Source organism: Oncorhynchus masou, chromosome 33, assembly GCF_036934945.1.
Source record: "Oncorhynchus masou masou isolate Uvic2021 chromosome 33, UVic_Omas_1.1, whole genome shotgun sequence".
Classification (NCBI taxonomy): Eukaryota; Metazoa; Chordata; class Actinopteri; order Salmoniformes; family Salmonidae; genus Oncorhynchus; species Oncorhynchus masou.
In genome coordinates, this window is record NC_088244.1 from 46,231,222 (window position 1) to 46,243,934 (window position 12,713).

Genomic DNA, 12,713 nt, shown 5'->3' on the forward strand with positions numbered 1-12,713 from the left:
TATGTAGCTAGCTAGCTACGATCAAACAAAACAAACCGTTGTACTGTAATAGTTACTACAGTGCTGCTAATCGGGGCTAGCTGGCTAGCTACGTTAGAAGAACGACAATAGCTGGCAACTAACCTAGAAAATCGCTCTAGACTACACAATTGTCTTAGATACAAGACGGCTATGTAGCTGGCTAGCTACGATCAACAAATCAAACCGTTGTACTGTAATGAAGTGAAATGAAAATGTGATACTACCTGTGGAACGACGCGAATGTTGACCGGGTAGTTGGAGTTCAATTCGGTGGAGGTTGGCTAGTTGTTGGCTAGCGGTGTAATATTGTGGTTTGGTAGTATTATACATTTAGTATTGTAGATATGTGGTGGTGTAATATTGTGGTATTATACATTTAGTATTGTAGATATGTAGTGGTGTAATATTGTGGTATTATACATTTATTATTGTAGATATGTAGTGGTGTAATATTGTGGTATTATACATTTAGTATTGTAGAAATGTAGTGGTGTAATATTGTGGTATTATACATTTAGTATTGTATATATGTCGTGGTGTAATATTGTGGTATGGTGGTATTATACATTTAGTATTGTAGATATTGAGTGGTGTAATATTGTGGTATGGTGGTATTATACATTTATCTTTCTCTACCTGTACTATATCTGTGTATTATACATTTAGTCCCTGACTGTCTTAAACCCTTGCTCACTCCTTCTCCTGCCTGTCTTACCCATCTACCTCCCAAGCCTACTCCTTCTCCCTGCCTGTCTTACCCTCCTGTGACCCTTCTCCCTGCCTGTCTTACCCCTCTATCCCATACTCCTTCTCCCTGCCTGTCTTACCATTTACTCCCAAGCTGTAATTCTCCCTGCCTGTCTTACCCCTCTACCTTTAAGCCTACTCCTTCTCCCTGCCTGTCTTACCTCTACCTCTACCTGTCCAAGCTCCCACTCCTTCTCCCTGTGTCTTACCCCTCTACCTCCCATACCTTCTCCCTGCCTGTCTTACCCCTCTACCTCCCAAGCCTACTCCTTCTCCCTGTTTCTCTACCTGTACTTGTTCCCTTCTCCCTCCCCTCTACCTCCCAAGCCTACATCCTTCTCCCTGCCTTCTTTCTCTACCTGTGCTTCCTTCTCCCTGCCTGTCTTACCCCTCTATACTTTCATTTCTCTCCTTTCTTCTGGTCCCTCTTCCCCTGTGTCTTAACCCTTTACTATTGTAGAAATGTACTCCTTCTCCCTGTGTCTATACCCCCTTACCTCCCAAGCTCATCCTTCTCCCTGCCTGTCTTACCCTCTATCCCAAGCTCATTCCTTCTCCCTTCCCAAATCCCCCTTATCCCAAGCCTTCTCCTTCTCCCTGCCTGTCTTATCTTTCTCCTATATATGTAAATACCCCTCTCCTCCCAAGCTCTCTATCCCAAGCATCCCTTCTCCCTGCCTGTCCCTTCTCCCCCAAGCCTGCCTGTCTTACCCCTCTACCTTCCCAATCCTCCCAAGCCTACTCTTCTCCCTTCTCCCTGCCTGTCTTACCCCTCTACCTCCCAAGCTCACTCCTTCTCCCTGCCTGTCTTACCCATCTACCTCCCAAGCCTACTCCTTCTCCCTGCCTGTCTTACCCCTCTACCTCCCAAGCTCACTCCTTCTCCCTTCCTTCTTTCTCTACCTGTACTCTCTCCCTGCTTCCCTTCTCCCTGCCTGTCTTACCCCTCTACCTCTCTTCTCATTTCTCTCTCTTTCTGCTTCCCTCTCCTCCCCTGTTCTTTCTCTTTCTCTCTATACTTTTCAATTTCTCTCTCTCTTTCAATTCAGTTAGATTCACTATAATCTTCCATTCCCAAAGCAAATGCAGAAATATATTAAATCTCTCTCTCTCTATCCCCCCAGGTGTAAATACTGTGACCGCTCATTCAGCATCTCCTCCAACCTCCAGCGGCACGTACGCAACATCCACAACAAGGAGAAGCCCTTCAAGTGTCACCTCTGCAACCGCTGTTTCGGCCAGCAGACCAACTTGGACCGCCACATAAAGAAGCATGAGCACGAGAACCTGCCCGGTGGGTCCCTGTTCACCTAATGAACCCCTCCGCCTAGATCAGCTGTGTTATACCATCAAATCTAAAGAAGCATGAGCACAAGAACCTGCCCGGTGGGTCCCTGTTCACCTAATGAACCCCTCCCCCTCGATCAGCTGTGTTATACCATCAAATCTAAAGAAGCATGAGCACGAGAACCTGCCCGGTGGGTCCCTGTTCACCTAATGAACCCCTCCCCCTCGATCAGCTGTGTTATACCATCAAATCTAAAGAAGCATGAGCACGAGAACCTGCCCGGTGGGTCCCTGTTCACCTAATGAACCCCTCCCCCTAGATCAGCTGTGTTACCAAGTTTATCAGATATTTTCAAACATCTTATGTCCAAGGCCACCTGTTTTGTAGGTTCAGCGATATGTCATTATAACCTCGAATGAATTGAAAAGATAAGCATCATTTCCAGATCTGAAAGTGTCAGGACCCGGTTACAAACCCGGGTCTCCGGAGTGAGAAACAGTCACTTAACCAACTGAGCCACGAATAGTCGGCTGAACCCAGAAGATGAGGCAGACACAGCAGTACTTGAGACGGTGTATTTAATAAGGTAAAAAGTGAAGTCCTTCAGGAAAACATGTAACTCCACAACCTCAAAAGGAATTCCACAAGAACAAGGTAATCCACAAGGTAATCCTCCAAGACAAAAAGGTAAATCCACAAGGTGGTAGGTAAAGCATAAAAAGCCTCAAAAGATACTCAAAAATAAATAAACAAGACCAAAAAACAGAATTCCACAAGAGCATCCACCGGGATCAACAAGAGTTCACAGAATACTAGGGCTGGGTGCTAACATACAAACACAGAGCAAAGAACTGAGGGAAACTAAGGGTTTAAATACAATCAGGGGAAACGAGGCACAGGTGCAAATAATAATGGGGATCAAGGGAAAGCAAAAGGTCAAAAAGCACAATGGGGGCATCTAGTGACCAAAAACCGGAACAACCCTGGCCAAATCCTGACAGAAAGCACCTAAAAAAACCATTGACCTATTTTCTTTTACTGCTGGTGAGCGTACTGTAAATGATATCATTGACTATGTTGACTACAGTAACATGTACATACAGTACATTCACTTTAACTACAGGGCATAGTGAAAGTTTACACACCCCTTGCAAAGTTGTCACATGTTACTTCCTTTAAATAAAACCTAAAGGGGGATTAAATTGGATACACAACCTGCTCCACATTTTCAAAGTGAAATGAATAAAAAATAGAAAATGAAAATGTCTTGATTGTGTATGTCTTCACACCACTGAATACTTGGTTGAAGCACCTTACAGCTGTAAATCATTTTGAATAAGATTCTACCAACTCTGCACAACTGTTAAAGCAACATTATATCCATTGTTTTTGTCAAAATTCTTCAAGCTCAGTAAATTTGGTTGGAATCATTTATGGACAGCAATATGTAAAGCTTGTCTCTGATTTCAAGTAGATTTAACTCAGGATTTAAATGGGACCCCTCAAACACTCAAAACCTCTCGGAATGTGAGTGTCTTTGGCATCATATTTTTAGTAATTGTTCCACTGAAAAATAACCTCTGCATTTAGAAGACATGCAGGTTTTCCTTTTGACCTGAGCTTTGCTCCTATCATATTTATTTTGATCCTGATAGACAAGCATACCCATAACATGATGCTTCCACCATATTACTTGAAAATACAGAGGGTTTCACTCTGTGATGTGATGCATTTGACCCAAACCTGATGTTTTTATTTGAAGTTAATTTATTTGCCGTATTGCATAAGGGCCTTGTTGCAAACATAAATAGATTTTTCAACATAGACCTTTTTACTTTGTCATACCGGCCAGTAATGCGGAGTGAATGCAATGATGGTAAACTTCTGTATTTGCAAGTATTGTGGTGGCAGCATCATGTTACGGATAATCTTGTCAGCGGCAAGGACTGGGGAGTTTGTTAGGATCAAAACCCATATGAAAGGTAAAAGTTACAGGAACACCTTCTGAATAATACCCCAAGGCACTCCAGAGGTACGCTCAGCCAAATGCACCACTGTTTGGCCTCCAGGACACCTACAACACCAGGTGTCACAGGAAAGTCAAGACGATCTTTAGGGACCTCAGCCACCCGAGCCATGGCCTGTCCTCCCTGCTTCTATCACTAAGACACGGGCAGTACAGGAGCATCATGGCTAAAACGAACAGATTGGCCAATACCTTCGACCCCCAGAACATCAGGCTGCTGTATAGCCACCACTAGTCTCCTCCCCATGTCCCCCTAATACTTTTTCTTATTATTGTTTCATTCACACCTGCACTCTGGGAGCTCGGAGCTTAAGTATTTCGCTGTACTGTAACATTCTGACCTTAGTTCCTTTGTTTTAGTATGGTCAGGGCGTGAGTTGGGGTGGGCAGTCTATGTTTGTTTTCTAAGTTGATTTTTGTGTTCGGCCTTGTATGGTTCTCAATCAGAGGCAGGTGTTGTTAGTTGTCTCTGATTGAGAATCATACTTTGGTAGCCTTTCTCCACCTGGGTTTCATGGGTGTTTATTTCCTGTTTAGTGTTTGTCATTCACCTTTACGGGACTGTTCGTTTGTTGTTTATTGGTTTTGTTCAGTGTTCATTTTGCTTCATTAAATTATGGACACTTACCACGCTGCGTTTTGGTCCTCCGATCCTTCTCGCTACTCCTCCTCAGAAGAGGAGGAAGAGACCCCTTAGATGTACACTGCAACTACATCTGCGACTTTGCACATGTGACTAAATAATCGAATCTAATCTGAATACCTAACTCTGGGATAGAGTTGAATTTTTCATCAGGGCAATTCCATACATTTTAATGCCAAAGACACAGCAGAATGGCTTTCTAAGAGGTGTTGACTGGAACAAGAGGTCCAGTTTCAGTCCTGACTATAAAGGTTTGAATATTGCTGTCCATCAGTGATTCCCAACCAAATTCACTCAGTTTGAAGCAATTTTGACAAAAACAACGGAAACGGAAGTAACTGCTATAATAATGGAAACAACAAAATAAAGTGTCTTAATAGGGTGCTGGGCCATAACAAGCCACCAGAACAGCTTCAATGCACCTTGACCTCTATTGGACGGATGTGACATTCTTCCACGAGAAATTCCTTCATTTTGTGTTTTTTGATGGTGGTGGATAACGCTGCCTTAGAATCTCCGATAAATGTTCAATTGTGTTAATATCTGGTAACTGAGATCGCCATGGCATATGGTTTACATAATTCCCATGCTCATCAAACCATTCAGTGACTGCTGGTGCCTTGTGGATGGAGACATTGGAGGCATCCCATCAGGTTAGAGATGATTCACCATAGGTTGAAGGTGATCACTCAGAATGGCTGTGTATTTATTGGTGTTTGCCTTGCCCTCTAAGGGGTTGAGTGGACCTAAACCATGACAGGAAAATGCAACCTGCACCATAAGAGCTGTCAGAACCCTCATTCACCAAGTATTTCCATTATTTTGGCAGTTACATGTACACTGCCTTCAGAAAATAGTTATACCCTTTGACTCATTCAACATTTCATTGTTTTACAGCTTGAATTCAAAATGGATGAAATAAATTGGTTAGATAGATTGGTTTTCTCACAATACAATGTGGCTGGCTGCCATGTTTGAGTAGGCTAAACTAGCTAGCTACATTTGCTAGCTAAGTAAATGAAACTGAAAGTTTCTCCTTCATTTTGGAAGAAAGGAATTTGTTCAAAACTGTTTAACTATTGTCTTTGTCTCTCTTTGAGTCAACTACTCACCACATTTTATGCACTGCAGTGCTAGCTAGCTGTACTTTATGCTTTCAGTACTAGATTAATTATCTGATTCTTTGATTGGGTGGACAACATGTCAATTCATGCTGCAAGAGCTCTACTAGTCTGTGTAAGTCTATGGAAGGGAGTGAGGACCATGAGCCTCCTGGGTTCTGTACGGAGGAGGACAGAAGCTAGCTGTCATCCGGCTACACCATGGTGCTACCCTACAGAGTGCTGTTGAGGCTACTGTAGACCTTCACTGCAAAACAGTGTTTTAATCAATTATTTGGTGACAATATATTTACTTCAGTTTTAACTAAAATGGATCACTTTTTAAATGTTTTATGATTTTTCACAGGGGAGGATGGTCCTCCCCTTCCTCCTCTGAGTAACTTCCACTGGTGGGAATACTTTCTGAAGAAAATGCATGTTGCCCTTAGTGTTATGCAGAGTTGGAATCATAAAACACGGGACGAGATGTTAACTGTCCATTGTGCCAATAGATGGAATGCACTCACATGAGATTTGACGTGATGTTGACAGAATGGCATGGGAGGTTTATTTCTTAGACTGGGTTAAGATGTCAATTTTGGGACACATCCTCAGTAGTGTGCCTTCGAATCAGTGGGTGTTTCGGCCTTTAATCACTAAACACCCTCATCAAAGGTGGCCAGCTAAAGGGTGATCAAGCCTTAGCTTGTGTCCCATGCCCAGTTAAGATGTCCCACGGGACTATGCAAGGCAGGGGCGTCCTCTTTCCTGAGCCCTACAGCTGACCGCATACCTCAATGTTGGAAATGAAAGTTATTACAAATGATTTACCGCTGTAATTGCTGCCAAAGTTACTTCAACCAGATATTAACTGTGGCATGTGAAGACATACACAAGAACGACAATGTGCTATACTTTTTCTTTCACTTGATGTGAAGGAAAAAAAATCTAATGTAATCCCTTTTTAGTTTTTTTAAGGCTGCAAAATGTAACAACTGTGCAAGGGGTGAGTAGACTTTAACTAAACACGTTACGCATCTCATCGAGTGTAGTTCCCTAATCCTGATGTTGATTATAGCTTTATATGCTGTTACTAACGGGTGTGTGTGTGTGTGTATGTGCATGTGTATGTGTGTGTGTGTGTGTGTGTGTGTGTGTGTGTGTGTGTGTGTGTGTGTGTGTGTGTGTGTGTGTGTGTGTGTGTGTGTGTGTGTGTGTGTGTGCACCTTGCTAACAGTGAGTCAACACTCTGGGATCCTCTCCAACCTAGGAAACAACATTTCCTCTCCCAACTCCGAGCCAGATCACCATGCACTATTAGATGAGAAAGACGACTCTTACTTCTCGGAAATCCACAACTTCATTTCCAACAGCGAGATGAACCAGGCATCCAGCTCCATAGACAAGAGGTAGGGGGAACACACACATGCAAATACACACACACACCCCTGTCGGTGGAGTTAAAGCCAAGGTATCAGGGCGTCTTAAAGTTACTCATCATTACATGAGTGTTGTTCACAGAATCACTTCCGTTTCCTTACGACATCAACACCCAAATACCTTTAACTCACATTGATTGTTTTCGATGAACATTTGGATTGGCTTCTAGGGAGTAGACTATACAGTTATTAGGGTGTCACTCTGCCTTCCTGACAGAACTAACTCTGCTCCCCTGTCAGATGTTGCTCAAACAGGCTTTAGGGGGAGTCCAGTACAGTACAGTAAGCACAGCCCCCAGTGCCCCCTCCTCTACTCTGCCTGTTCTCAACGCTCATTTCACCTCAACTGAAATAAACTGCCCAGGCTATTCCGCTATAACCAAGGCCAGGTTTACCAGAGCTTCTGGCCTGCTCTCCTCTCCTCCACAGACTAAAGCATCACCAGCCTATAGTCTATGGCCCTGCAGTTTCAGGTAGCGCTAGAGGCTAGTGCTGAGGCAGGGTCGTGTTCATTAATATAGTCTATGGCCCTGCAGTTTCAGGTAGCGCTAGAGGCTAGTGCTGAGGCAGAGTTGTGTTCATTAATATAGTCTATGGCCCTGCAGTTTCAGGTAGCGCTAGAGGCTAGTGCTTAGGCAGGGTCGTGTTCATTAATGCACACTGCAGCGAATGTTTTGCACCCGGAAATGAAAACAAGTGTTTCTTACTGGACGTGTTTCTTATAGTCCCTCCCTGTTTCAGTCCGTTTTCTTCAGTGTCTAATAAATACGACCCAGGTTCCAAGGCAGCAGCTTTGACAGATGTGTGGGGGGAAATATGCAAGCTGTCTTCTCCAATAAGCCAATAAGGCAAACAAGTTGGATTCTTTAGATGTCAAGTAATTATTCCTCCTTGATTTCGCTAACCCGTCTTCATGCCAATAACAGAGGGCTGCTTGTTTTTCTACTTTTCTTCTCCCGCTCCTCTGACTTTCTCCCCATCGCACTCTTTTTCTTTGTCTCTGTCTATTCTCTCTCTGTCTTTATTTCTCTCTCTTTCAATCTTTGTCTCTCTCTTTCATGTCTCCCACCCTCCCTCTTCCCTGGTCAGTAGACAAGAGACATAAAAGCCAACAGAGCTCAAGGGTAATTTATCCCCTCTGCCATCTGCGATCAACAGTGCAGAACCATCCAGAATATGCAAGCCTGGCATTTTAATATCTGTAATTCAAAATAAGTGCTCTGTTTTCTGTCCGTTACAGACACACACACGCTCACATGCAGGCACGTAGACACTGGCATGCATGCACAAATGTGCACGCAGGCATGCACACACACGCGCATGCACACACATACATGTACGCACACACACATCACTCCCCCCCACTGAACAGAGACACACAGCTGTGTGTATGCCTATCTGTGCACTAATGCGTCTCCTCCCCACAAAGTTTTTGTGAACTAAGTCAAGTTGATCTAGTCACTTGTCTCACTCTATTGTGTTTTTCTCCTCTGGACACTGTCTAGTTTGTGAGGTTGGGTGAAGATTGAGATAGCTGGAGATGTGTGTATGGGGCACAGGGGACTGGGACAGCGGAAGAGATTGTAAGGGGCAGAAACAGTAGAAAAGTGTGTATGGGGGGCAGATAGAGCTGGACTGGGTGTTTCTTCGCTCAAAAGTTGTGGGGTGGTGGCTGAGGCATTTATCTACCAGATAAAACTGATGGACCTACAGTGATTCCTCCTCTAAAGTTGTGGGGTGGTGGCTGAGGCATTTATCTACCAGATAAAACTGATGGACCTACAGTGGTTCCTCCTCTAAAGTTGTGGGGTGGTGGCTGAGGCATTTATCTACCAGATAAAACTGATGGACCTACAGTGGTTCCTCCTCTAAAGTTGTGGGGTGGTGGCTGAGGCATTTATCTACCAGATAAAACTGATGGCCCCACAGTGGTTCCTCCTCTAAAGTTGTGGGGTGGTGGCTGAGGTATTTATCTACCAGATAAAACTGATGGACCTACAGTGATTCCTCCTCTAAAGTTGTGGGGTGGTGGCTGAGGTATTTATCTACCAGATAAAACTGATGGACCCACAGTGGTTCCTCCTCTAAAGTTGTGGGGTGGTGGCTGAGGCATTTATCTACCAGATAAAACTGATGGACCTACAGTGATTCCTCCTCTAAAGTTGTGGGGTGGTGGCTGAGGCATTTATCTACCAGATAAAACTGATGGACCTACAGTGATTCCTCCTCTAAAGTTGTGGGGTGGTGGCTGAGGCATTTATCTACCAGATAAAACTGATGGACCTACAGTAGTTCCTCCTCTAAAGTTGTGGGGTGGTGGCTGAGGCATTTATCTACCGGATAAAACTGATGGACCTACAGGGGTTCCTCCTCTAAAGTTGTGGGGTGGTGGCTGAGGCATTTATCTACCAGATAAAACTGATGGACCCACAGTGGTTCCTCCTCTAAAGTTGTGGGGTGGTGGCTGAGGTATTTATCTACCAGATAAAACTGATGGACCTACAGTGGTTCCTCCTCTAAAGTTGTGGGGTGGTGGCTGAGGCATTTATCTACCAGATAAAACTGATGGCCCCACAGTGGTTCCTCCTCTAAAGTTGTGGGGTGGTGGCTGAGGTATTTATCTACCAGATAAAACTGATGGACCTACAGTGATTCCTCCTCTAAAGTTGTGGGGTGGTGGCTGAGGTATTTATCTACCAGATAAAACTGATGGACCCACAGTGGTTCCTCCTCTAAAGTTGTGGGGTGGTGGCTGAGGCATTTATCTACCAGATAAAACTGATGGACCTACAGTGATTCCTCCTCTAAAGTTGTGGGGTGGTGGCTGAGGTATTTATCTACCAGATAAAACTGATGGACCTACAGGGGTTCCTCCTCTAAAGTTGTGGGGTGGTGGCTGAGGTATTTATCTACCAGATAAAACTGATGGACCTACAGTGGTTCCTCCTCTAAAGTTGTGGGGTGGTGGCTGAGGCATTTATCTACCAGATAAAACTGATGGACCTACAGTAGTTCCTCCTCTAAAGTTGTGGGGTGGTGGCTGAGGCATTTATCTACCAGATAAAACTGATGGACCTACAGTAGTTCCTCCTCTAAAGTTGTGGGATGGTGGCTGAGGCATTTATCTACCAGATAAAACTGATGGACCTACAGGGGTTCCTCCTCTAAAGTTGTGGGGTGGTGGCTGAGGCATTTATCTACCAGATAAAACTGATGGACCTACAGTGATTCCTCCTCTAAAGTTGTGGGGTGGTGGCTGAGGCATTTACCTACCAGATAAAACTGATGGACCTACAGTGATTCCTCCTCTAAAGTTGTGGGGTGGTGGCTGAGGCATTTATCTACCAGATAAAACTGATGGACCTACAGTGGTTCCTCCTCTAAAGTTGTGGGGTGGTGGCTGAGGCATTTATCTACCAGATAAAACTGATGGACCTACAGTAGTTCCTCCTCTAAAGTTGTGGGGTGGTGGCTGAGGCATTTATCTACGAGATAAAACTGATGGAACTACAGGGGTTCCTCCTCTAATGTTGTGGGGTGGTGGCTGAGGCATTTATCTACCAGATAAAACTGATGGACCTACAGTAGTTCCTCCTCTAAAGTTGTGGGGTGGTGGCTGAGGCATTTATCTACCAGATAAAACTGATGGACCTACAGGGGTTCCTCCTCTAAAGTTGTGGGGTGGTGGCTGAGGCATTTATCTACCAGATAAAACTGATGGACCTACAGTGATTCCTCCTCTAAAGTTGTGGGGTGGTGGCTGAGGCATTTATCTACCAGATAAAACTGATGGACCTACAGGGGTTCCTCCTCTAAAGTTGTGGGGTGGTGGCTGAGGCATTTATCTACCAGATAAAACTGATGGACCTACAGTGATTCCTCCTCTAAAGTTGTGGGGTGGTGGCTGAGGCATTTACCTACCAGATAAAACTGATGGACCTACAGTGATTCCTCCTCTAAAGTTGTGGGGTGGTGGCTGAGGCATTTATCTACCAGATAAAACTGATGGACCTACAGTGGTTCCTCCTCTAAAGTTGTGGGGTGGTGGCTGAGGCATTTATCTACCAGATAAAACTGATGGACCTACAGTAGTTCCTCCTCTAAAGTTGTGGGGTGGTGGCTGAGGCATTTATCTACCAGATAAAACTGATGGAACTACAGGGGTTCCTCCTCTAACGTTGTGGGGTGGTGGCTGAGGCATTTATCTACCAGATAAAACTGATGGACCTACAGTGGTTCCTCCTCTAAAGTTGTGGGGTGGTGGCTGAGGCATTTATCTACCAGATAAAACTGATGGACCTACAGTGATTCCTCCTCTAAAGTTGTGGGGTGGTGGCTGAGGCATTTATCTACCAGATAAAACTGATGGACCTACAGTGGTTCCTCCTCTAAAGTTGTGGGGTGGTGGCTGAGGCATTTATCTACCAGATAAAACTGATGGACCTACAGTGGTTCCTCCTCTAAAGTTGTGGGGTGGTGGCTGAGGCATTTATCTACCAGATAAAACTGATGGACCTACAGTAGTTCCTCCTCTAAAGTTGTGGGGTGGTGGCTGAGGCATTTATCTACCAGATAAAACTGATGGACCTACAGTGGTTCCTCCTCTAAAGTTGTGGGGTGGTGGCTGAGGCATTTATCTACCAGATAAAACTGATGGACCTACAGTAGTTCCTCCTCTAAAGTTGTGGGGTGGTGGCTGAGGCATTTATCTACCAGATAAAACTGATGGAACTACAGGGGTTCCTCCTCTAACGTTGTGGGGTGGTGGCTGAGGCATTTATCTACCAGATAAAACTGATGGACCTACAGTGGTTCCTCCTCTAAAGTTGTGGGGTGGTGGCTGAGGCATTTATCTACCAGATAAAACTGATGGACCTACAGTAGTTCCTCCTCTAAAGTTGTGGGGTGGTGGCTGAGGCATTTATCTACCAGATAAAAATGATGGACCTACAGTAGTTCCTCCTCTAAAGTTGTGGGGTGGTGGCTGAGGCATTTATCTACCAGATAAAACTGATGGACCTACAGGGGTTCCTCCTCTAAAGTTGTGGGGTGGTGGCTGAGGCATTTATCTACCAGATAAAACTGATGGACCTACAGGGGTTCCTCCTCTAAAGTTGTGGGGTGGTGGCTGAGGCATTTATCTACCAGATAAAACTGATGGACCAACAGTGGTTCCTCCTTTTAAAAGTTGTGATCTTACACCGCGGGACCCAATGACTGGAACAAACTGCAAAAATCACTGAAGCTGGAGACTCATATCTCGCACACTAACTTGAAGCACCAGCTGTCAGAGCAGCTTACAGATAATTGCATCTGTACATAACCCATCTGTAAATAGCCCATCCAACTACCTCATCCCCATACTGTTATTTTTTTTTGCTCCTTTTCACCCCAGTATCTCTACTTGCACATTCATCTTCTGCAGATCTATCACTCCAATGTTTAATTG

General features: G+C 44.5%; 1 pseudogene; it reads left to right on the top strand.

The window, feature by feature from the left end:
• LOC135527408 (histone-lysine N-methyltransferase PRDM16-like) overlaps positions 1 to 12,713 on the top strand; it is a 472,536-nt pseudogene that overhangs the window by 434,898 nt on the left and 24,925 nt on the right.